Here is a 25581-nt window from a genome sequence, read left to right on the forward strand (position 1 = left end):
AGCAGAGGATTGAACAGAAATGCTCTTGTATTCAACAGCTTTAACAAGATGTGAGAAAAGGGCCTGAGGTGAAGATGTTGGATTGGAAAAGACACAAGGTAGAGGATTGGTCACAGCACGAAGGGGACCTGAGTGTTTGAAGATTGTTTGCACCCACCCTAATTCAGGCTGGAACTGAGGACAGAGAACCATGAAGATAACATGAATAGAATGGGGCAGCTCCTCAGTTAGTGTATGTAGGTCCATTGCTGGTCTGGCATGATCGGGCAGCAGTAAATTGTTTTAGAAAACAAATCAGTCCTTCTTTGGGCAGGACTTACCCTGATTTCCAAAGCCAGCAGACCCCAGGCCAGCAGCCCCTGATCCCGAGTCCTGCTCTGCCAAAGGGGTGTGAGGCTCCTTTGCATTCCGTGGGTTTCCAGCCTTACAAACCCAATGTGCCATAATCACAATATGCTACTGTGGTCTTCTTCACTCCTTGTACTGATGCTCCAGGCAAAGTTTCACTGCAATGCACATACCCCAAAAAATGTGCCTGTGGTTCTTGGAAGCCTAAATTTGAACTTCTTAATAGCATAACAAAAACAACTGAGAAGCTACTCAGTGCATCATCCATGGCATTTATTAATATTAGATCACCCATGCTCACTGGCTGCTTTTCTGAGTAGCCATCAGCAGAGATTTATTTCCTTCCAAATGATTTCTCCCTTCTTGAGTCAGAAGGGACCTATGTGAAAAAGTCATCCTTTGGAAAAATACAGGAAAAGAAAAATTCTGTCCTAAATTGCTCCTTTTCAACACAGTCTGCATTACAGTAGCTTGTAGCAGAATAACTCAACAGACAAAGCTGCCTTTCTGTCACTGAAGAGGCTGAGAGAGACACAGTTAATACTTAATGTTTACATCCCTCTCTAGACAGATGGTTGTTTTTCTTGCCCAACCAAATATGTATATCTGGCCTGTCTCCAGTGCGCCGGTGGTGCTGCTGTCATACTTTACCCTGTCTTCTGAAAAAAGAAGAAATGCTTGATGCTTTTTCTAACAAACCAAGCTAGACACTATATTCCAAGTCCACTGCTTGAACAGTCACTGCTTACTCTTTGAAAATCCTGGAAATGCAATGACAGCAGCTGAGTCCTCGTTACCAGCACTGTTGCTTCTCATGATTCCAATGTCTTCAGCAGCAAAACTGCTGCAGATTTGTCTTCTGCAGCTCCTTCTGCTAAACATGGTAAAGGTGTCAAGTGCCCATTTACAGCTTTCTCCATAAATCTGTTTTTTCTCAGGGCTGAGAACTTTGCTGATGAAGAACTCGGGTGAAGGCCTTTCCCTTGACACCAGCAAGAGTTGGATCAGGCTTCGAGCAGCTATAAACATGAGCTTTCTCTGCCTCTAACAAAACTTGTGAGCTCCTGTGCTTGGAATTTTGCACTTTTCAATCCAAGCTCGTCAGAATCTATTTCTGGAAGCTTTCAAAAACATCCCAGGGAGTGCCTTTCTTGGACTTGCAATCATACAATGTATCTTTGCATCCAGCCACTGAAGAAGTGAAGGCAATAAATAAATAAATCCGTGAGTTCTCCTTTTCTTCAGTGTCATTCATTTCAGTCATTCATTTCTAAGTGGCTCAGATGGCAGAAGATTATAACCACAATTAAGCTGTACTTCCCTGAACCGAGGGGTTGCAGCTCTGATTTTTATTATGGGTTAACTGAGCCATTTGTAAGGGATTTCACCTTAAAGCAGAAAACCTGCCAGCACCAGAGCATGGCTGGGTTCATGTTCAGTCAAAGCACCATGTCCATGAATTTCCTTGGGCCCTGGGAGCATGTCCTAAGCCTGGTCAAGTATAAAGAGGAACAGTTCCAAACACTTCATGGTCTGAGTTAGACATAAATACCACCATTAAGATTGCTCTTGGAACACCTCTTTTCCTTCACATTAATCACAGTTACTTGGCCTAAGCCATCTGTACTTCTCCAGCTGAGGTTCATCATTGCCTTCCCAACAGCTTCCTTCCAAACTAGTAGTGATTACATGAACATAATTAAGACACTATAATCCTCTTAAGTTTAATTAACATCTCTTAAAGTAATGGCTCCCCATCACAGATCCCAAATCAAGGAGAACTTCATTCAAGTACCCAAATGAGTTTGGGCTGGTCTCCAAAAAGCTGATCCATGCACAATATTATGTATTTCCACTGGAGAAAAATAAACTAAAACTTTGGGTAATGCAACATTTTCCTAGGGAATCCCCTATGTCCTTTCTCCACCACCACAAAGGATGAATCATTTGTAAAATGAGACAATATAGTACAGACACAGGAAGATTTTTTGAAGATGAATAGAGGGATCATATAAATACTGCACAGATAAAATGAGTGTGCATTAGTCAGGTATATTTACTTTTCACAGGCAGTCAATTTCACTTTACTGTCACATAAAAGCCTGGCAAACTTCATGTGAAGAATGGGCATGAGTATCAAAGGAAGTATTGGCAGAACATGTTCCTAAATTCAGTATTTATGTTAAGTGGATCTATTTCAAAGAGTGATTTTTCTCCATTTTAAATTATTAATAAACCCCATCATAAGATCAAAAATCAGAATTTCAAATACACTGAAACTGGGACTCCCACCTTCATTGAAAGAATAATCACGCAAGTGTTAGCGAGCAGAGGGATAAAAGGGGAGATATATAATTGGATCCATTGGTTATATATGGAAGAAAATGGTACATCAGTTCAGCCCTAAGACTGGACACTGAATTCCCAGAAAAATAAAAAATCAGTTGATATTTTTAGTGAGGAACAGAAGATACCAAGGAGCATTCTCAGCTTCCCACTGACAAAAGAGCTAAAAGGAAACCTAAAACCTTTGAATTTGCCTGCCTAGCTTTGCCTCTAGACCTAAAGAGCAGACACTGAACATTCAAAAGGCAGTGTCAGGCTGGAACTCACACTGAACATCAGGAACCGGAATGCAGAGTGGAAACAAAGATAAGGAAAGACATTCATTTGTACTGCCAGCAGAACACCAGAGAGTAACATATAAACTAGCAGGAGTGTATAGCACAGCCAACAAGTGCTATAACTCCCTTTACAGAACCTTCATCCCTCCTTTTCCCTTTCTTGACAGCCCAGGAAAGAGTGGGAATACAGCAAAACCAGGAAGCCATCTGCAAGGATTAAGTCAAGCCACCTCTGCATTCCCAGGCAAGCTGACCATAGGTTTTTATGTTAACCACTCTAAGAAGTGCTATAAAGGAAGGAGACAAGTTCCGGTGCCTCCATCAAATCTTAGAGCATGCAAGCTCTGGAGAGTGAGGGGCTCAGATCCTTTAGGCTCTGCTGTGGGAAGGATGCAGAGCAGCACCAAGACAAGATACTGAAGCTGTGTTATCGTGTGGTGCCTCTGCAGAGGGAAGGTTGGAACAGTCCTTTGGTTTCTCACTGTGCATCAACTCCTTCCAAGTGTTCACACAACTCTACCTATGTTGTTTGGCAGTTTCATGAAGACATTTTCATATTGTTGGTAAAACAGCATAAAATTCAAATCTTTCTGGATCAGTGAGCCATGGTTTTCCTGCTGTCTCAGGAACCTCTGGGTGCCTTTACCATTAAGTTTTAAATAGAATGTGATAGGAAGTGGATGTAAATCCTTGGAGGTGAAGCTAAACCATTCCCATCAACCAGACATTGTCTTTTCCCCTCATCAAGACCTCTGGGGCCAACCCTTCCCCAGTTTTCGTAACAGCAGGAGTCTGGATTCATAGTTAATAATTCCCATTTATCCCTGAAACAGATTACAGAACCCAGGATTTAGGATCCTTGTACACATATTTAAGTTAAAGACTGTTAACTTACAAGCAGCAGCTGAGTCAAATAACTTCAGGCAGCTACTAGTTGGGGACAAAGTGAGCACTGATATACACACACCCTCTGTTAATCAGGATATGCCAAATGAGCTGCTGCCTTGATAACTGATAAGGAGGGACTCAAGACCTTTTTCATCCCTAGATTCACAGACCTGCAGAAACCTTGCATCCCCACTTCCATAAGAGGCATATCTCAGAAGTGTTGCACATCAGGATATCCTGATAGGCAGGAGGGAATATTTTTGGGCAAAAATCATAATTCTTCCCTGACTGCTAACATCTGTTTGCTAAAGCCTACAGAACTTCCCTGGAGTTTTGAGGTTTAAAAACATTGCTTGAAGATGACATATGAAATATTATTAAAATGTGCCTCATAATCCACACCCAAAACCCCCCAAAGAACATTTCATATTTTCAGTCTTCAGTCAACAAAACTTTCTTGGACTGTTTTTAGTTCCTTAAATGATGGGTATTTAATTAAAAATGAGCCCATGTACCAGTATTGAGAGGGAACTAGACAGCCATAAACCCACAAGACCAACTTTGAGCTAGGAAAATAGTGGTTACATCCAACATCCTCACCTTATTGGGAACTGGGATAATTTGCAAACACACTCACTGAGCCACCACGTATAGGTAAACAAACGGTAGACAGATATTTCCCATCTCAGACATCCTTGAAAGGCCTGCAATGGTGCAGCATTACTCCAGGAAACCAGAGTCCCCTTTCAGAAGGAGCCTCATTCCTCTCTGGGCACAGCTGTGACTTGCCAGCACACTGCTGACCTTCTGCAGGCACCACTCCTCCTCCTCCTCCTGGGTGATATTCATTGACACTGATCTCCCCCAGTCTTGGTCTGCATTAAAATTGCTGAGCTTTTTCTCACTCTTCCCTTGCTCCTAAAATCAATTCCATTCGCATTTGTGATTTATGAAGCTTCTCCCTCACCATCCCTCATTTGCTTTGTGTCACTGAGTGACTTGCTCAGGTAGATGGATAAGACATTTTTAAGATCCCAAGTAGAAACTCCCATGCCTGGAAGCCCAGGAACTGGCAGAATCTGGTGAAGAGAGAGCTTCACCAAGTAGCCAGAGAAAGGCACTCCTTTCTGCTGTTAACAAATGAAAGAAATAGATGTACAGCACTATTTAAACATAGGTGATGCTTTTTAGGAAAATTTTTTGAAGATTCTAACTAGAAATTTAGCCTTTGATTTTGAAGTCATGAGTGACTACACACGTCCTGCTGATCTCCTCCCTGCAGGTCATACAGATAAAGACAGTTCTCTCTTGTTCCTCTCTTTGTGCTAAAACAAATAACACTTTCAGTCACCTCTTGTACAAAAGCCATTCTGCACCCCTGATCTATTTTTGTCCTTCTCTGTATATTTTATTCTCTTTTTGAGTATCAAATAGCACAAAGTCCTTAAGGAAAGGATGTACTGAGGATCTATACATTGCCACAAGTTTGGTTTATTCTGTTTTCTGTTTTGGTACTTCTTAAAATCATTTGATCTGCTTCTTTCCTCAGCTGAGTGGCTATTGTCATACAATCACCTATTGCAGCTTTTACTGAAAAAGCTGGGTTTCAAAACATTCCTACTCACTACGAGTTAGAGTTGCACATGGATGATGAAGTCCCAGGCTGGTCACAGAGGGGATACAACCTTATTGACTGGGGGGACACAGCAGTCTAAAGTGACAGCTCTCTGAGCTCAGGAGCCAATAGAGCATCCCAACACTGCTGGGAGGCAAACCTGACCTGTCACCTCAACACCTGGAGGTGCACACAGTTCCTGCAATCTCACACCACCTCCACCAGCACAAGACAGTGAAGGACTTCATCCTTTAGGCAGGCAACAGGCAAACATCAGCCTGGCCATAACGTGTATTTATAGATGTATAAATACATATGTCTATATAGGTACACATATAGGGAGATTTTTAATAAAGTCACTTTGAACTTTATTTTTAGGCCAGCTGAAAGCCACAGATGAAGAGGCCTGCTTTTTGGCAGTGATCCAGCTGTGCACATTTTCAGCATCTGGAATGCTAATGAGGCCAGCTCTATTTAAATGAGCTCCTTAGCACTGCTTGTGCCAGCTTCCCCAAAGAGCGGCCAAAGAGCACTTAGCGTAATGCGGTTCATAAAAGATGAAAGGACAGCTCAAATACCTGCTTAAGGCTTGAGTGAACCCCCTTTCTCCAACAAAATTCACGTTTTTTGACAAGGTCAAAACAATTTCTCATGTTCGTTTCCCTTGGACATTTTGGAGTCTATCAAAACACACCGGACTGGCTCAAATCAGCTCTGATGCTCCATGTGTGACTGACTGGACTGAAAAACAGCTCCCTTTAAAGACTGCCCAGCACACAGCCACCTCTGGGGCTCCTCATCCCCACTTTTCCACATCAGTAAGGAGAAAGCACTTTCAACCAGAGCAGCAAAAGGAATTTACCTTGCCTGGGCATGCACTGAGTGTTTGGAAGCTTCATCATCGTTGTACAAAGTGTAAAGCCTGGGGCCCATCTTACACAGGTCAACCTTCTGCCTTTTTAGTTCTAAACAAGCCATGCTGTCCCCAAGATATAAAAGTCTTCCAGGTACAAATTAATCTACTTCCCTCCTCCATACATCTGATACCTTTGACAACTTTGCTCTGGTTCAGGTTTATGTCAAGACCTGGCATGGGGCAATATTTCTTATTTATAGATGAGTGGACCAAGATTTTCTCAAATATGGCAGCCTAGGATAGGCCAAGTGCATTTTCTGTAAGTGAACTCCAAAAAGGAGGCAGGGAAAGGTTCTCTCTTCTACCCCCACAGAGGAAAGCAGGTTTCTTCCAGTAAGACACAGCAGAAGTCAAAGCCATTTTACTGATGCTTTCCCAAACTCCATTTCCAATCAAACTGACAGTAATTCATGGAGCCTCATGCCAGCACCAAGACAGCTATCAAACATGATAAGTATTAACTTTTTATATGAAATCTAAAAACTAGCTCTGTCTAGACAGGAAAGGATGAGTAATCAAGCTTGCCAATCAATCCAGCTGCATAGGTTTGTAAGGGTATTTGTTTTAGTCAGCATTTCACTTGGAACTGGCAAGTTCCACCTTCTGCTGATACTCCTATTCTGCTGCAGTTTAATTTTCTAACCCCAGGCTCATGAGGTCTCTAATGAGAGAGGTCCCTTTACTTCCAGCTGGCAACACCTTCCAACTTTGCACAGCTCCTGTTTCTCCGGGCCTAGAGAACAGAGAAAACTCTTTCATATATTAAATCCAATCTGGTGAGTTACCCTAATACAGGACTCATCTCAATCAAGTCAGCAGGGCAGTCAGCAGGAATCCCACGGGAGCATATTCTGCACATGGGACTGCACATTCAAGATCAGCCACTCCACCCAGTGTCATTAGGGGCTCTTCTTTTTGGTGTCACTTGATTTTTCAAAACTCAGCAGAAAGTATTAATATTCTCTGGAGGACAGGGGAACCTCAGCCTTCAAAATTTTTATGAGAATATCCTGAGTTTGCTTAGTCATGAGATTTTGATCTTTCCTTTGCTTTCCAATAGAAGAAAAGAGTCAAAGGTTTTCAGAGGCTGTTCAAGCCTTGAGACAATTGGTGACTTCAGAAATTTTAGGAGACCTTAGGACTAACTACTGCTCTCAAGACACAGTGCAGAAGAGGTTTCAACCTGTGGGGCACTGTCTGTCATCAGCTGCTTAGAGATTCAGCCATCTATTACCCTGAACTTTGGAGGTGACCCCATTTGTGACCATTCCTTTTGGCTTCCTGCAGGCACATCCAGAGACATTGCTCTGAAAGGAGGAGGTCATGTTTCCAAGACTGCTAAAAGAGTTCCCCAGATCAAAAGACTCAGTTTCCAAGAGCTTTGATTTCCAGAAAGGGACTGGCTTGGAGGGAGTGGCCAGTTGGTAGAACTGCTCAAAAAGACCATTGGGTTTTTTTTTTCCATATGTGTATATTGTAGAAGAGTATCTATGTTATGGAAGAGCTTCAGAATTTTTCTTGTACTATTTGTGGACCAGGAGTATTCAGTATCTTCAGATACTGGACAACAGCCCAAATTCCAAAAGTTTCACTACAACAGAGCTTTTGTCTGAGATCTCATCCCAAGGTTTATTATTAAGTGCTTGGTGCTCTCACTCAGAGGTGTCAGTCACTTGGCCAGGGCACAGACACAACTCCTGATGGCAGAGGGAACTCCAGCCCCTTCCCCTCTCACCTCCAACCTGCCTGAGGAGAACCAAGAACAGCCACAAGCAAATTCACATTTTCCAATCCACCTGTGGGTGGGCGTCAGCCCAATACATGATATTTTACTTGCCCATGTCAGTAGTGGAAAACTATATGTTTGTGTAGAAAGGAAGCAGCCAATAATCAATATTCTCCTTTTAGTTCCTTTGGATGAGTTCAACTTATTAGAAGAGGGCTTTTGGCTCTGATAAGCAGAGGACATGGAATACCCCAGCTCAGCCTTTATCTGAGATTTGCTTGTCTCAGTTTGTGGTAGGTTTGAAACTTTTGAGTTTTTTGGATAGCACAGTGGTTGGCTTCTGCAGCCATGGCAGGTTTAGGCTCAGCCTGAGTGGGATTCAAGATGAGAAGAGCTGGTAGAAATGAATGGCCAGATAAAAAGCTTTCTCTGGAGAGTTTCCAATACTGCCACCTATGCAAACTGAACTCTGGCACAAAATCTGGAAAAATAGTTGGCTTGGATTTGTCGTGTTTCCCTTGTACTGTGGGAAGCCTGTAACCACAGCAAGTGTTATTATCATCTCTCTTTAAATATAATACCTAGCCCGGCTTCGTTTTGCCTACAGTGATAAATGCCAGCTCAAAATGTACATTTATACACCAAATTTCATCATAGAATCACAGAATGGTTTGAGTTGGAAGGAACCTTAAAGCTCATCCAGTGCCACCCCTGCCATGGGCAGGGACACCTTCCACTACCCCAGACTGCTCTAAGCCCTGTCCAGCCTGGCCTTGGAAACTTCCACGGATCCAGAGTCAGCCACAGCTTCTGTGGGCACCCTGTGCCAGTGCAAGGAGAAAGCTGGATGTGAAAGATCCTGGGCCATTTATTACTTTAGGACAAGAGCTATATTAATACAAAAGAGAAATTTTCAAGGTAACTTAAAAGGGCTTAAAGGGCTCACTTTGGGAATGGGACACATGGCTCTCTAGGCTGTTGAACACACCAAGCATCTTCTTTCCCCATGCAAACAGCAGCAGAACAGGCAGTCATATGAATAAGTACATGAGTGACTGCTGTCTGCATGACAGCGTGGATGAGCATGAAATTAAAAAAAGACAAAGTGTTCAAACACAGCGTTGGAGAGCAAAGCCACTGTGCTGCTACTGCTGGCTCACCACTGTGGCCTGGAGATGAGCCAGGGAGAGAAGAACATAAAGCCATCCTCCCCTTAACACTGAACATAAGTACAATCAATACTAGTAGGACACTAGCATGAGAACTATGGAAAATGAAAGATGCCTAGAAGAGAGGCACAATTTCCAGCCCTTAAACAGCACATTTCAAAAGGTGTGTTTAAAATAGGCAATTCCTACCCACACAAATCTAGCTCTGGAGTTAGATGAGTTGGGGACATGGGAAGCTGGAGGCTTTCAGTTCAGGCATGTATTTAAGTGGATTTTGAAGCTGTTAAGGAAGCCTATATTTCAGATATTAATAGCAATCAGATACTATTTATAACAAAGAGGTTTGGTTCAAACACCCCCTCCCCAAGTTTAAATGTGAAGAACTGAACTCCAGCTTAGACTGACAGCTCTTTGCATAACACTGGAAGCATAAAAAGGATCTTTTCAGCAATCTTCCCCAGAATCATGCAGAAAGACTTCATACATCATTAAGCCTCAAAAGGTTCTTGGTTTCAACACCTGCATGACAGTAGTATATTGATAAATTTAGATTCTTACCAGGAATTTCAGTGCCCCATGAAAAGACACCATAGATGTGATAAAAGATCATAAAATATTCACATCACCTTTCCAACAGCACAGTCATAGCCAACATTTTCATCCATACTAGGTTTGAAAGTGCAGAACAAGATTCACTCAGTAGGTTCTGGTGACTTGTGCAGAAGTGTTAACATAGCACCTCTTGGTTAGTGGAGAAAGCAGCCAAAACACACCAGTAAATTCCTTGCTAAGATTATATTAAAAAATACCAAGCCTTGCTTAATAATAAGAAAATACTAATGATTAACAGAAAAAGCAACCACAAATTAATGATTAGACAGGCAAACAAATCAACTACAAAACTGATCTGGTTCTAGATAAATCAAGTTATTTATCTATGACAGAAAAAAAAAGAAAAGACCCAATAGAATAAGCTTCTGGAGGTCAGCAGTTGGACCACTGTGACTTCTTTTACACCAGCTGGCTAAAAGGTTATATATGAGAAAGCACCATTTGATTCCAGACTCTAGGTCTCATTTTCTTTTAGACTGAATTAGGTCAGTGGCAGACATCTAAACACCCTAAAGGCTCTTAGGCATGGGACCAAGTTAGGAGCTACTCTAGGCACATTAAGATGCAGACTGACACTGATTAAAAACTTTTTTTTTTTTAAGAACACTTAGTGAGATTATGGTCAAATTTTTTAAGGGATCTCAGAGACTTGGAGGATTAATGGATTTGTATTCCCTTCAATGTATTTTAGTTTCTCTCTTAGATGCATAAGGGACAGAACGCTTAGCTCACTCATTTTCGCTTTTCTCCCAAACACAATTATTTTTGGATTCCCCATCTGAGCTAGCTTAAGCTTCAGGGAACATTAGGCATAATTGTAGCTAAAAAACTTAGAATAAGTATGGTGTTGCATTCTTCCCTAAATCAGGACAAGATAAAAAATGAGCAATTCCTGGCTAGTGAGACCTGGTCACAACCCATACCTCAGAGCATCCCTAGTACATTATAGCAGATACACACAATGAGTGAAAATAATATTTGCAAAACCAAAAACAAACCAAGACTATTTCCATTTACTGGCTCCTGTTTCACTTTCCAGTAGGAGCTGGTTATTCATTTGAGTTGCTGGTCATCAGGATTCATAGACATTTTTGTCTTGGGGTGACTACAGTTTTACAGCTCCTTAGTCTGTAAAAAGCTCAATGAGATATGAAAGAGGTCAAGGATTTATCAGCTGCTTATAGGTTAACCTTTCATCAGCCTCTCCACTTCACACCCTTTTTATATGTATTATATGTGTGTTTATATCTGGCTTGTGGCAAAATAGGTCACATTTAGTAAAAAGTGTATTCTGAGACAGTTGTGCCAAGTCACTCATTGCACAGATTTCCACCCAAGCTGTAGTTCCCACAGTGCTGTTGGCTTGGAGCAGGATCTCAGTGAGGGGACAGCTGTGCTGCTTGCTGTAGATGGTGACCCTTGTATTCACTGCCTGAGGTTTTAGAATGTTCAGCTGGATGGGGGAAGAAAGCAGCACCACACTGCTGGCACTTTCCAGGCAGAGACATGAGAGGTACAAAATCCACAATGAAACTCCTTCAACTCTATTAAAGTTGTTGTTAGATGATATTGAAGGGCAAGACCGACTCCAGCCCTATGCACCAACAGAAGAGTAACATGTTGAAACTTCCCAAGGCCCTTTGACATCTTCTGTGGGTTTCAGTGGTCCTTTTCTTTCAAGGCTGAGACTCTGGTTGTGCCCTACAGTGTTGGTCAGGCAGGGAATGGTGGCAGAGGTTCTCCCCTTGGACCCACACAAACACAGCCACATCACTGCAGCACAGGGAGGAAATGTCTGGAGCCTCCAGGCTGAGATGGGGCATTTCAGCACTGCCACTGCAGACGAGGCATTCACAGCAGACAACTACTCAGCCTGTGTATTTAAGGACTCGGTAAATAACTACTCAGGGGTTGTTTTTTTTCAAACATACCAATGGTATTTTCATCAAAAGACCCTTTTTACAGAAATAGATGGAGGAGAAAAAAATATTTATTCAGAGCGTGCTTCAGGGAAGCGTCACTGGCTGGTGTTTTATGGTAAACGATTACGGTGTTCTGGGACAAACAGAACTGGTGGGCCAGACTTACTCCTGCCCTTGAACTGGGACAGGTGCAGGAGGAATAGCTTGTGCCTTGTCTGCTCAGGCCCTGCTGAAGGAGAAGGGATTTTTCCATCCAGTCTGCTTGAGAATAGCACTTTACTCCCCAGAGCCACTAGAGCATAACACTGTCCCCATCATTGTCACTCTCCCTTCACCATCTCTTACTGAACCTTCCCAAAGAGATGTTGGAAGTGATGGGTTCACCCTCACACCCTCCAGAACTTCTGAGCTGCTGGGTCACACAAATATCCAGCTCATCTTTCGAAAGAAAAGCTGCACACACATCTGTGCCTGGTATTCAGTTACATGGTCTAGGCCCCACCAGAAGGGCCCCTCTACAACATAGCCCAGAAAAGTTTCTGAAAAATGTGAGGAATGAGACAACTCTTTGTAGAAATTAAAACAATTTATTAAAACAAAAAAAATTGAAAAATTGCAAAAAAAAAACTAACAAAATATAAAAATTTTGGATCCTGATGGCTCGAGAGATATGCCCCAGGAGCGCAGGGATTCAGGAGCTTTAGGCTTAAGACAGCTCTGAACCTCAGGTAGAGGAAAAAAATAAACTTGCAGTTTAGGCTGGTCAAAAAGAAATCTATTTCTAAAAGCCCCTAGAAAGGGGTAGGCTTCTCCAGCACTGCCTTAGCAAGCTGGAGAGGAAGGGAAAATGAGAGACGTGTCTTTCTTTTGCTCCCTTTATAGCTTTTGCTCCGCCCACAGTCCGCCCACAGCCCACCCACAGTCCACCCCCCTGGTTCAAGGCGGTTGGTGTTTTCCCCTTGACAGACCACCTCTGTCCACCAATGGCTCCTCCTGGTCAGAGGGGTGATATTAGTTGAGATAAGGGTCATGTGCTTATGGGGGGCTGGGCTGTTTGTTGCAACTGGGGTTTTTTAAAATCTGCCTTGAAACCAAGATACAAGTAAAACATAAAAATACATCCAACACATCTTAAAACACTTGTAAAGGTATACAGTAAACACAGGAAGACCATAAAAACTTGATTAGTGTACCTGGACTGATGGATTGATTTTAACATTCAATTTAAAAATATTAAGCTCAAATTAATTAAAGCACTTAATATGCAAAGACCAAGCACAAATAGGGATTTCATGTATGACAAAAAGGAGAATAAAGTTGCTCTAAGCAGGAGCAGGCCATATGTCGCTGTTGGGGCGGTCACGACACAGAGCCAGCCATAACCTTTCTTCTCACCTACAGAAGGTTCTTCCCTAGTTACTATTCCTATTTTCAGGCAGGAATTGTAGGTGGTCTCTCTCTTAGGAAATGTCCCTCTAGCTCTGCGGTCAGCTGCTCTTAAATCTGCCTGCAACATCAGATGCTGGGAAACAGCAGGACAGGACAGATCCAGTTGGACTAACACTCTGAAAACTCCTCCTACCAGGACCTTTCTCAAAGTTGCTCAGACAACTTGGAATAGTATTACCCTGAAGTGACTCATATGATGGCATATAGTCAGTAAGGCTGGGGCCTTTCATACAGGGATATGAGGCCATGCTGTGCCTCTGCTCAAAGCAGGGACAGATGCCACAACTGCTCTCCATCCAATGAGCAAGCAGAGACTCACTGCGAGTTGTGCAAAGGGCCACTTGAACCAGCCAGCAACTCACTCTGTTCTCAGGAAGGTGCACAGTCAGCCAGCCTGACACTTGCAGCAAGGTCTGGAAGCTGCAGTAATGCAAGGAATCCTCCACATACCTATTTTTGGTTGATCCCAACAGACGAATTTTGAGCTGTGAGTTAGGGTTGGAGACCAGACTCCTGCACTGTAACCCCCTGAATAAAACAGGGGCTCCGAGGAATTCAGATACCTATAGAAGTGTGTATAGGTATCTGACTTCTGGAGCTCAGCATGCTGCTTTTGACCCATTCCTTTTGGAGGTTTAGCCTCTTGCAATGCCCTCTGTCACTCCAAGGACAGAGGCACTCTCTCAGCGTGACTCAGCCCAAGCGGGTCACCTTATTCAGTGACAAGCACCTCATCCTGTAATGAGCAACAAAAGTCCCACTGGGGACTAATAACGAATACTGGCCCAAGGAAAATGCAATAACATGGGCCTGGCATCCCAGTTTGGCTCATCTCACTTGACAGAGTGCTTGGTGAGTTACACAACTTTACTATGAAGGATCACAAATGTTTATATCCAACAGATTTCCCAGCACTGGCAGTTAAAGCCACAAGCATGGCAAGGCTCCTCTGCTCTGCAAGTGTCCAACAGCAGCAATGCATCATGCAAACCCCTCCCAGCTGACCTTCTAAAGCAGATTTAGACAAAGATCCCTCCAAATTGTCCGTAATAGATTGTTACTTTTCCAAGAAGTGTCCTGAAATCACTTATACCAGTAAGAAAAAAACCCACAAGGCAGTGGGCATCAGCTTTCAGCCTACTTATTCCCTGGTGGGATCTTTATAATGTATGTATGTCTCTCATAGCTGAGCTGAAGCGAGCTACTGCACAGTGAGCACCTGCTCACAAGCCAGGTTTAAATCTCAACTAAATCGAAGTGGGAAATCGACTACTTGATTTGGTCCTGGGATAGATAAGAAGCTGGTTTATGCACTCAAGAGTTTCAGGGGGAAAAGAGATGTTCAGGTGGCAAACAAGACTAACAGATCCCTATATTCAGATTTTGTGAGGATATACGGTTACTACTGACTGTTTCATGCACTATAAACACAAAGCCTTCACTCCCATATTACACCTTGCCATGTGGTTCTTGCATTTACAAACTGCCCTGAATTAGAGCACTAAATGGGGTTAGGGTTTCTCTGGGAAACAAGGCAAATCTGCTCAGAAAAGCATTTCTGGGAAACATAGACAAGCCCTGGGCCAAAGTCTCTGCTGGCCCAACTCCACTGAAATCAGAGCAGCAGCAGATAGTTCAGCCATACATTCTTAGAACGTCACTGCTCAAAAATCTCTCCCAGATGGGAACAAAGAAACAAACAAGAGATATTCTCATTAAGAAGAAATTAGAGAAATTTATTTAATCAGAGATAGAAACATTCAATTCCTACCTCTCACTATATCAAGATTTTCCCAAATGACCATCAGTTGACACTACAAAACCTCTGAACTTAAGAGGAACTAGGAAAGGGAAACAAACAGAAATGAAAAGGAGGTGCTGCTAAGGGGAAAACAATACATTGTTTTCCTCAAAGCTAATATTCCTTTTTAGGAGCCCAAATTGGTAATTGTTTCATTCAACTTAGCAAGCACACCAGACCTATAAAAAAGGATTTTAAAAGCAAATAAAAATTGCTTAACATACTCAAATTGGCATAACTGCAAGAAACAAAATGCTTTAAAATTAGTACTGCCAATTAGAACACCACAATCTTTCAGTCAAAGGGCAAAAAATGACCACATCAGTCCTGCTAATCATTTCTGATACCATCAAAAATGGGGGCTTCAATTCACCTTCCCTGCCCCAGCAGCTCCCCTCCTTCCAGAGAAAGTGGTGTCATTCCCAGGAAGGGAAGCAGGCTGTTTCTGGCACCACCATAAGCATTTGCAAGTGTTGGCTCATGCCTCAAATGAGTGGTGCCACAAATTCGTGACTGATTTACACTTCTGTAAGTCACAATTCATCTCAAGGAGAAAGTGCATAACATTCAAGCAGGTAAAATTTCCCCAAGACCTGTGAACTATTCACATACCTTCCAAATCCACTGGGGTAAATGCTCACAGCATCTCTGGGAAGCCAACCTGCCCCTTCCCTCATGAAAATGTAGGGATGAGAACAGAAAATATTCCAGCATCCTCTACCTTCTCTGTCCACACAGGGCTTGTCTACTCCCAAACCGGTATCCACAAAACATCCAGCACTCTGACAACATTCTTCACATTAACAGAAGCTAATTCCCTGCCACTGGTACCCTGCTAAGACATGCCAGTAGCAACAAGAATTAGGATGCTTTAAGGAGGTTTGAAATGGCCAAAAGATAAATTGAAGTTGTTCATTTTTATGTTTGCTGTCTCACCAACATGCAGAATATTCTCTCCCGTGGAGGAATCCACCAGATGTGCTTAAAATGTACATTGCTCCCACTTAAACAGCATCATCCCTGCACTTTGTGAGACATTTAACAGATCTGACCGTATCTGAGGCTTCTTGGATTCCAAGCTGCACAATAGCTTCTGGCTGCAGCCATCTCCAGTGCTGTAGCCTCAAGGTTTTGCTGGAAGCCCCATGGATTATGACACCTCATTCTTCAAATGAGGGATATCTTTCAAAGGAAAGGGCTCCAGACACAGTTGCAACTGGAAACTGAATGTCATCACAGGGAAGAGATGTAGGCTGAGACTATCCAGCCAAAAGATTTGAGCTCATTTCAACCTAAGTTCTGAATCCTTTGGCGCCTTTCAAAGCTTTTGCAATACCAAAGTTTTTGGTACTCATGGGGTCTTGGTTTTACTTTGTTTTTTCAGTGCCTAAATTCAGTTCCAGATAGAGTATTACAGCTCTAAAAATCCCCCTTCAAGATACCACTAAGTGGTTTCTCCAAAAAAAAGCAGACCTCTAAAAAATAAATAAAATAGGGGTTTCATCAGCTATGGTGGTACCTGAGCACTGCAACAGAGGGGGGCATTTGCCTTTCTGTGGCTCCAAACGAGCACCAGAGCAACAATTCTTTCCCCCTCTGTATTTGATGGGACAGATTTCCCTTTCCTCCTTTTTGGGCACAGAATTGCTGCCATAGAAATTAATCACAAGCATCTCACAGTGGTTATCAAGTTTATGTATAAAGTGATGATGGAACATGAATAGTTTCAAATACCCACTATTCATTGTTATTCCCCACCTTCTGACTTAATGAGCATTTGTGACAGCTCAATCAGCTCCTGCTGAGACACATGCACTGTCCCTCACTTTATCCAACAGCTCTTGTGAGGCAGCAAAGCAGCTGGACACAGAAAAATATTCACTTGTCAGTCCTTGCATTTCTCAAGTGTTAATGTGAGGCTTCATTATAAACCTTGGAGGTAATTAGAATTAGAGATTTGATTAATTTGTCAAATATGAGCTACATAAGCAGTTCACACATTCTCTCTTGAAAATGATCCTTAAGCTCTTATTTTTCCATGAAGAAATATTTGGGAAGGACAACTAGGGCAATCTGTTTTGCTGGAATTATGAGGTAAAGTTTTATTTGTACCTAAGATGAAAGAAAGGTATTAAAATAAACCAAATATTCTTTTGGTTGAAGATTTTTACTGCTAAGTATGTTTGTTTTCATCCCAGTTGTGAACAACAACTTGCCTCTTCTAGCAAGCAGTGAAATTCCAGCAATAGAAGCCAAAAGAAGTGGAGACATTCAGCTAAGCCCCGACTCCCCAAAGCTGGTTTTGCTCCACATCTGTCTGGATTGCTCAAGGAAGTCTCTGACCCTGCAACTCTCCACAGTATATCCAATAGGACACAATAGCTTCCTTCCCCATTTACAATTGGAAGCACTCATATTTGGACATGGGCTAAGCAAGGTGAGATTAAATTCCTCAATTCAGAGACATTTGATGGCACTATCATTTATTTTTTCAGATTCAAAATATTCCCTGCATCCTCTACCACATGGGATAATCACTCTCACCTGCTACAGCATCTTCTACTCCCAAGGAGCAGCCATCTATTTAAAATACAGGTAGAACTGAGCACTAAATAAATTTATTCTCTTACTGTTCTCTTGGGTAACTGGGCTTTTTTAGAATTTTCTTGGTTTGTTTTGTTGTTACAATAAGTACACCTGCTCTGGAGAGATGTGTCAGGAAGTTTCACCCTGCTGAAGTCCTTTATTCTGACATTTGAACTTGTCTCGGTTTGAAAGACAGGTGTCTGCTAAGGAAGGCAGGAGCCTCCCTTGGAGTGGCAGAGATAACCCCTTTCCCTCTGAGTTATTATAATTTTGAAATCAAGGGTCTTTAGGCAAAGATGTGGGAAATAGGAATAACAGTTCTTTACTATATATATATAGATGTATATATATAACTAGTCAAACAAAACAGCAACAACTGTGACAGTAACAGCAAACACAAACCCAGTCCCAGCCTTCTCGGCTGTCAGGCTATTTCCCCTCGGGTGCAGTTCCGCTCACAGCCGGCAGGGATCGCTGGCGGCTCCCGGTGAGCAAGGCAGGTGCGATGGTTCCCCCGCGGCTGCAGGGGGCGCTCCGGAGCGAGCTCGGGGAACACGCGGCTGCCCTGATGCCCTGGGATCCCGGGGAAGGATGGAACAAAGGAGCTCCACAAACCGGTGGGCAGCTGGTCCCGGTTCCCGGAAACAGCAGGCTGGACTGGTAGGCTGGAGCGGCAGGCACAAACACAAATCCCGGGTGGCAGACGAGATGTATCCAAAAGGGGAACCCCCCGGGGCTCCAGGCAGGCAGGGCAAGCACGGCTACAGCGTAGCGAAGGCTCGAAGCAGCAGCGGGGCGGGCGGCCGCAGCCCAGCCTCTAGCAGGGCAGGGAAAAGCAGCCCTGGGATCCCCGGTGTTGTTCCCAGCAGAAAGGAAAGACGCCGAAAACGGGAACCAGCAGCTCCTCTCTCCGCGGCTTCTCTCTCCAGACGCTGAGAGCGAACTGAACTGCCCGCCAGGTGAAAACAAAAGCCTGGACGGGCCCTTTTGTCCTTTCTTAAGTATGGCTATCTCCTCTCAAGTATGGCCATTTATCTCCTAGCAACATGCTATGGGAAAAAATTCCTTTAACAGAAAAAAAAAAAAAAAACTAGGACTAAACTAAAACCCCAACATTATCCACCCCGAATTTTTTTCCATACTAACATGTTACATGAAACTTAACTTTTTAACCATATAAATACAAGCGTCACCTAAGTTATATACATATGTACATGCTGATACTGATACAAGTACAGAGCCATGGGTAGTTCACCCTAAAACAAGGTCCCCTTGAGGTATGCATCGGGTCTCTCCATCCCTTTGCATCACCCACCAGGTACAACCTGGTCCCTGAGCAAAAACAACCCCACGGATGGGTTTGTCTTTGCTCAAGGCAGACTTTACCCAAACAGTTTTTCCAAGCATACCTCTCATGTGCACCACTGGAACCTTATCCCCATCTGTTGTTTGTAGGGGTTCGGATTGGGCAGGGCCGGCTCGGCTGGTGGAGCCTCGGGTGTTAACTAACCAGGTGGCTTTTGCTAAATGCACCTCCCAGTTTTTGAAACTCCCCCCACCCAGTGCCTTCAAGGTGATTTTAAGCAGTCCATTACACCGCTCAACCTTCCCAGCTGCTGGTGCATGGTAAGGGATGTGGTACACCCACTCAATGCCATGTTCTCTAGCCCAGGTGTTTATAAGGCTGTTCTTGAAGTGAGTCCCATTGTCAGATTCAATCCTCTCAGGGGTACCATGCCTCCAAAGGACTTGCTTTTCAAGGCCCAGGATGGTGTTCCGGGCAGTAGCGTGAGGCACAGGGTAGGTCTCCAGCCATCCTGTGGTGGCTTCTACCATTGTGAGCACATGGCGCTTGCCTTGGCGGGTTTGAGGCAGTGTGATGTAATCAACCTGCCAGGCCTCCCCATACTTATATTTGGACCACCGCCCACCATACCACAGGGGCTTCACCCGCTTGGCCTGCTTGATCGCAGCGCATGTCTCACAGTCATGGATGACCTGGGAGATACTGTCCATGGTCAGATCCACCCCTCGGTCTCGTGCCCACTTATAGGTGGCATCTCTGCCCTGATGGCCTGAGGCATCATGGGCCCATCGAGCTAGGAACAACTCTCCTTTATGTTGCCAATCCAGGTCTATCTGGGACACCTCTATTTTCGCAGCCTGATCTACCTGCTTGTTATTACGATGTTCTTCATTAGCCCGGCTCTTGGGAATGTGAGCATCTACATGACGGACCTTCACAGATAGCTTCTCTACTCGAGCGGCAATGTCTTTCCACTCCTCAGCAGCCCAGATTGGTTTTCCTCTGCGCTGCCATTTTGCCTTATTCCACCTTTCCAGCCAACCCCACAGAGCATTGGCTACCATCCATGAATCAGTGTAAAGGTAGAGCTTTGGCCACTTCTCTCTTTCAGCAATGTCCAGAGCTAATTGAACGGCTTTGAGTTCAGCAAATTGGCTCGATCCACCTTCTCCTTCCGTAGCCTGTGCAACTTGTCGTGTGGGGCTCCATACAGCGGCTTTCCATTTCCGGCTAGCGCCTACAATTCGGCAGGAACCATCAGTGAAGAGGGCATATTGTTTTTCACTCTCTGGTAGCTCGTTATACGGTGGGGCTTCTTCGGCACGCGTCACCTGCTCCTCTTCTTCTTCAGAAGATAACCCAAAAGTCTCACCTTCTGGCCAGTTCGTAATTATTTCCAAGATCCCAGGGCGACTTGGGTTTCCAATTCGGGCGCGCTGCGTGATGAGGGCGATCCATTTGCTCCAAGTAGCATCGGTGGCGTGATGCGTGGAGGGAACCTTTCCTTTGAACATCCACCCCAGCACCGGTAGTCGGGGTGCCAGGAGGAGTTGTGCCTCAGTTCCAATTACCTCTGAGGCAGCTTGGACTCCTTCATAAGCTGCCAAGATTTCTTTCTCTGTGGGAGTGTAGTTGGCTTCGGACCCTCTGTAGCTTCGGCTCCAGAATCCCAGCGGTCGGCCCCGAGTCTCACCAGGCACCTTCTGCCAGAGGCTCCAGGACAGACCATTGTTCCCGGCTGCAGAGTAGAGCACGTTCTTCACCTCTGGTCCTGTCCTGACTGGGCCAAGGGCTACGGCGTGAGCGATTTCCTGCTTGATCTGGGCAAAGGCTTGCTGCTGTTCAGGGCCCCAGTGGAAATCGTTCTTCTTGCGGGTAACCAGGTAGAGAGGGCTCACAATCTGGCTGTACTCAGGAATGTGCATCCTCCAGAAACCTATGGCGCCTAGGAAAGCTTGTGTTTCCTTCTTGTTGGTTGGTGGAGACATCGCAGTGATCTTATTGATGACCTCAGTGGGAATCTGACGCCGTCCATCTTGCCACTTCACTCCCAGGAACTGGATCTCTCGGGCAGGCCCCTTGACTTTGCTCTTCTTGATGGCGAAACCAGCTTTTAGGAGAATTTGGATTATTCTCTCTCCTTTCTCAAACACTTCTGTTGCGGTGTTCCCCCACACAATGATGTCATCAATGTACTGCAGATGTTCTGGGGCCTCACCCTTTTCCAGTGCAGCCTGGATCAGTCCGTGGCAGATGGTGGGACTGTGCTTCCACCCCTGGGGCAGTCGGTTCCAGGTGTACTGCACACCCCTCCAGGTGAAAGCAAACTGGGGCCTGCACTCTGCTGCCAGAGGAATGGAGAAAAATGCATTGGCAATGTCAATGGTGGCATACCACTTTGCTGCTTTGGACTCCAGCTCATACTGGAGCTCCAACATGTCGGGCACAGCAGCGCTCAGCGGTGGAGTCACTTCATTCAAGCCACGATAGTCCACAGTCAATCTCCATTCCCCATCAGACTTGCGCACAGGCCAAATGGGGCTGTTGAAGGGTGAGTGGGTCTTGCTGACCACCCCTTGGCTCTCCAGCTCACGAATCATCTTGTGGATGGGAATCACAGCATCTCGATTTGTCCGATACTGCCGGCGGTGCACTGTCGAGGTGGCAATTGGCACTCGTTGCTCTTCCACTTTCAGGAGCCCAACTGCAGAGGGATTCTCAGACAGTCCAGACAGGGTGTTCAACTGCCTAATGCCCTCTGCCTCCACAGCAGCAATCCCAAACGCCCACCTGAGTCCCTTTGGGTCTTTGTAATAGCCATTCCGCAGGAAGTCTATGCCCAGAATACACGGGGCCTCTGGGCCGGTCACAATCGGATGCTTTTGCCACTCCTTCCCAGTCAGGCTCACCTCAGCTTCCAAAAGGGTCAACTGCTGTGATCCCCCGGTCACCCCAGCAATGGATACAGGTTCTGCCCCCACATGTCCCGATGGCATTAAAGTACACTGTGCCCCAGTATCAACCAATGCATCATATTTTTGTGGCTCTGATGTGCCAGGCCATCGGATCCACACTGTCCAGAAAACCCGGTTCTCCCGTGCCTCTTCCTGGCTAGAGGCAGGGCCCCTCTAGCCCTGGTTATCATTCTTTCCCTGGGCATACATACTAGAGGTACCTTCGAGGGGATCTGACATATCATCCTCCTGTCTGTAATACCTGGCAGCTCGGTCACGGGAGGCTGAGGCTACTTTCACCTTAGCGGAACCCCCTCGGTTAGTGCCTCCCTCCTTGAGTTCACGCACCCGCGCTGCCAGGACAGAAGTGGGTTTCCCATCCCACCTTCTCATGTCTTCCCCATGCTCACACAGGAAAAACCACAGCTCAGCTCGTGGGGTGTACCCTCTCTCTCTCGCAGGGGGACGACGGGCTCTGACCTGGGGGCCTGTGACTCGCACTGGTGCCACACTGACCTTCCTCATCTCCTCCATCTCCTCCCTCATTTCCTTCCTCATCTCCTTCATCTCCTCTTTGAGGTCCTGGACCACAGCAGAGACATGAGCTTTCAGTGGACCATTGACCATGCTGTCATAATTCCTGAGCTTGTTGGCAACAGAGCCCACTGTTTCTCGGTTATTGTCAGCATCAATGGTTGCAATGAAGGTGGTGTATTGCGATGGCCCTAGTCTTGCCAGGTTCCACATCATCTGTCCTGTGCACCTGACCTTATCGGGGTCATTACCGTGCTGTCCATCCCTCCCAAAGAGTACCTCTAATACTGCCACCTCTCTTAGCTGTTGGATCCCTTCCTCAAGTGTCTTCCACTGCATTCTATGATGGTACTCCTGCATTCTCTCTTTGTGAATGAACCTTTCTCTCACACTCATTAAGAGCCGGTCCCAGAGAGAAAGGGGTCCTGGCTCCCTCACAAATATCTGGTTCACACCTGGGTCCTGGGTCAACGATCCCAGATACCTTGCCTCACCACTATCCAGTTGCACACTTGTGCCCATGAGGTCCCAAACCCGAAGCAGCCAGGTGGTATAAGGCTCACGCCCCCTTCGCACAATGTCGTCTCGCATACCACGGAGACTGTCGTACGACAGGGACTCAATGATGATTTCTGGCTCTGGCTCCCCTGCTGGTTGTGAGGGCCCTGGTTCCCCATCATCATTAACTGGTCGTACTGATTTGGTCTTACACTTCCTCCTTTGCACAGGGGCGACTGCTGCTGGCTGTACTTGTCCTTGGGGTTCAGCTGAAACCTGGGCGGTTGTAACATCCGTGGGTTCCGCTGCTGCACCGTCGGACTCACCCTCTTTGGGGCAGGGAGAGGTTTTTTCACTAGCTGAGGAGGTGTATTCCCTTAGCAATTGGCATATCTCCTGGCGCACCTGGCCCATCTCCTGGCACATCTCCTTGCGCACCTGGCCCATCTCCTGGCACATCTCCTTGCGCACCTGGCCCATCTCCTGGCATATCTCCTTGCGCACCTGGCCCATCTCCTGGCACATCTCCTGCATCCCTTTCGCCAGTACCCCCACCCATTTCGGGTAGTCCATTTCTGAGGTGGGCTGTTGGGCGGTATCAGGCTGTGGGGCAGGGTCTCTAGTGTCTGGGGCTGTGTCAGGCTCTGGGGCTGAATCAGGCTCTGGGGTAGGATCTCTAGTGTCTGGGGCCGTGTCAGGTTCCGGGGCAGGATCAGGCTCTGGGGTAGGAACTCTACTCTCTGGGGCCATGTCAGGTTCTGGGGCAGGGTCAGGCTCTGGGGCAGGATCTCTAGTCTCTGGGGCTGGTGTCTGGGTAGTTATCCAAGCCAGTCTCAATTTATCCTTGAATGCTAAATAGAGTAGGCCTACCAGCAGCAGGTGGTTAGTATTCAGAAGGAATCTAAACCCTTCAAAAATTGATGGGGTGGGTCCAAAGAACTGGTTGAGGGGTTGGGGGAAAACTTCCCCTGGTGTCATTTCCTCACAGAAGGTACCATTGTTAACATAACCCCAAAAACATGCGCTCAGTGTGTGATAGCCATTTATCCACGTGCCCACATTCCGGAGGAAGTTAAAAACCCATGAATTCCTCACCTTCTCGACCCACAGCACGAGCTGGATAACAGCAATGGTAGCCTTAGTGAGAGGACCCATATTCAAGTAGGGAGCTGCAAAGGGGAAGAATATAGCCACGGCCACATGCCACCCGAACCAGGGCAAAGTAGACCACATAGTGCTGCCTACCAAGGTTCCTATATCACACACACCAAATTAAGTTATCCAGGAACTGTTATTCCTTTTTCACCTCTCTCTCTTAATGCCCTCAGGCCCCACGTTGGGCGCCAAGATCTGTCTCGGTTTGAAAGACAGGTGTCTGCTAAGGAAGGCAGGAGCCTCCCTTGGAGTGGCAGAGATAACCCCTTTCCCTCTGAGTTATTATAATTTTGAAATCAAGGGTCTTTAGGCAAAGATGTGGGAAATAGGAATAACAGTTCTTTACTATATATATATAGATGTATATATATAACTAGTCAAACAAAACAGCAACAACTGTGACAGTAACAGCAAACACAAACCCAGTCCCAGCCTTCTCGGCTGTCAGGCTATTTCCCCTCGGGTGCAGTTCCGCTCGCAGCCGGCAGGGATCGCTGGCGGCTCCCGGTGAGCAGGGCAGGTGCGATGGTTCCCCCGCGGCTGCAGGGGGCGCTCCGGAGCGAGCTCGGGGAACACGCGGCTGCCCTGATGCCCTGGGATCCCGGGGAAGGATGGAACAAAGGAGCTCCACAAACCGGTGGGCAGCTGGTCCCGGTTCCCGGAAACAGCAGGCTGGACTGGTAGGCTGGAGCGGCAGGCACAAACACAAATCCCGGGTGGCAGACGAGATGTATCCAAAAGGGGAACCCCCCGGGGCTCCAGGCAGGCAGGGCAAGCACGGCTACAGCGTAGCGAAGGCTCGAAGCAGCAGCGGGGCGGGCGGCCGCAGCCCAGCCTCTAGCAGGGCAGGGAAAAGCAGCCCTGGGATCCCCGGTGTTGTTCCCAGCAGAAAGGAAAGACGCCGAAAACGGGAACCAGCAGCTCCTCTCTCCGCGGCTTCTCTCTCCAGACGCTGAGAGCGAACTGAACTGCCCGCCAGGTGAAAACAAAAGCCTGGACGGGCCCTTTTGTCCTTTCTTAAGTATGGCTATCTCCTCTCAAGTATGGCCATTTATCTCCTAGCAACATGCTATGGGAAAAAATTCCTTTAACAGAAAAAAAAAAAAAAACTAGGACTAAACTAAAACCCCAACAGAACTGGAGGCACCAAGACCTCCCATGTAAAGTTTGATTCCAAATCCATCTTACCTAGCAATCAAAGTCTGGAGGTTTTAGCTGTTTGTCTGCTTTTTCCAAGAAAGTAGAATTCGGCTCAAAACCTGAAAAATGAGGAGAGCTAAAATCCCAAGCTCATCTTTAGGCTGGTACTGCAGCCTGTGACATTTGACATTACTAAGAACGGTCAAGCTGAACTCCGACCTCTCAGCCACATCGTATCACAACTGAAATCAAAACTATTGAGAGCTGATGCCAGTCTGGAAACTTCTCCCAAAACATTGATATGGCTTCAGAGACTCTAGCTCTGTCTTTAAAGTATT

The 25581-nt window shown here is 45.7% G+C and overlaps 1 long non-coding RNA gene across 1 annotated transcript in view; it reads right to left on the reverse strand.

Moving 5' to 3' along the window:
• LOC138113488 (uncharacterized) overlaps nucleotides 1-25581 on the reverse strand; it is a 54393-nt gene that overhangs the window by 14858 nt on the left and 13954 nt on the right. The gene's annotated exons all lie outside the window — the stretch shown is intronic.

Source organism: Aphelocoma coerulescens, chromosome 7 (genome assembly GCF_041296385.1).
Source record: "Aphelocoma coerulescens isolate FSJ_1873_10779 chromosome 7, UR_Acoe_1.0, whole genome shotgun sequence".
Taxonomy (NCBI): Eukaryota; Metazoa; Chordata; class Aves; order Passeriformes; family Corvidae; genus Aphelocoma; species Aphelocoma coerulescens.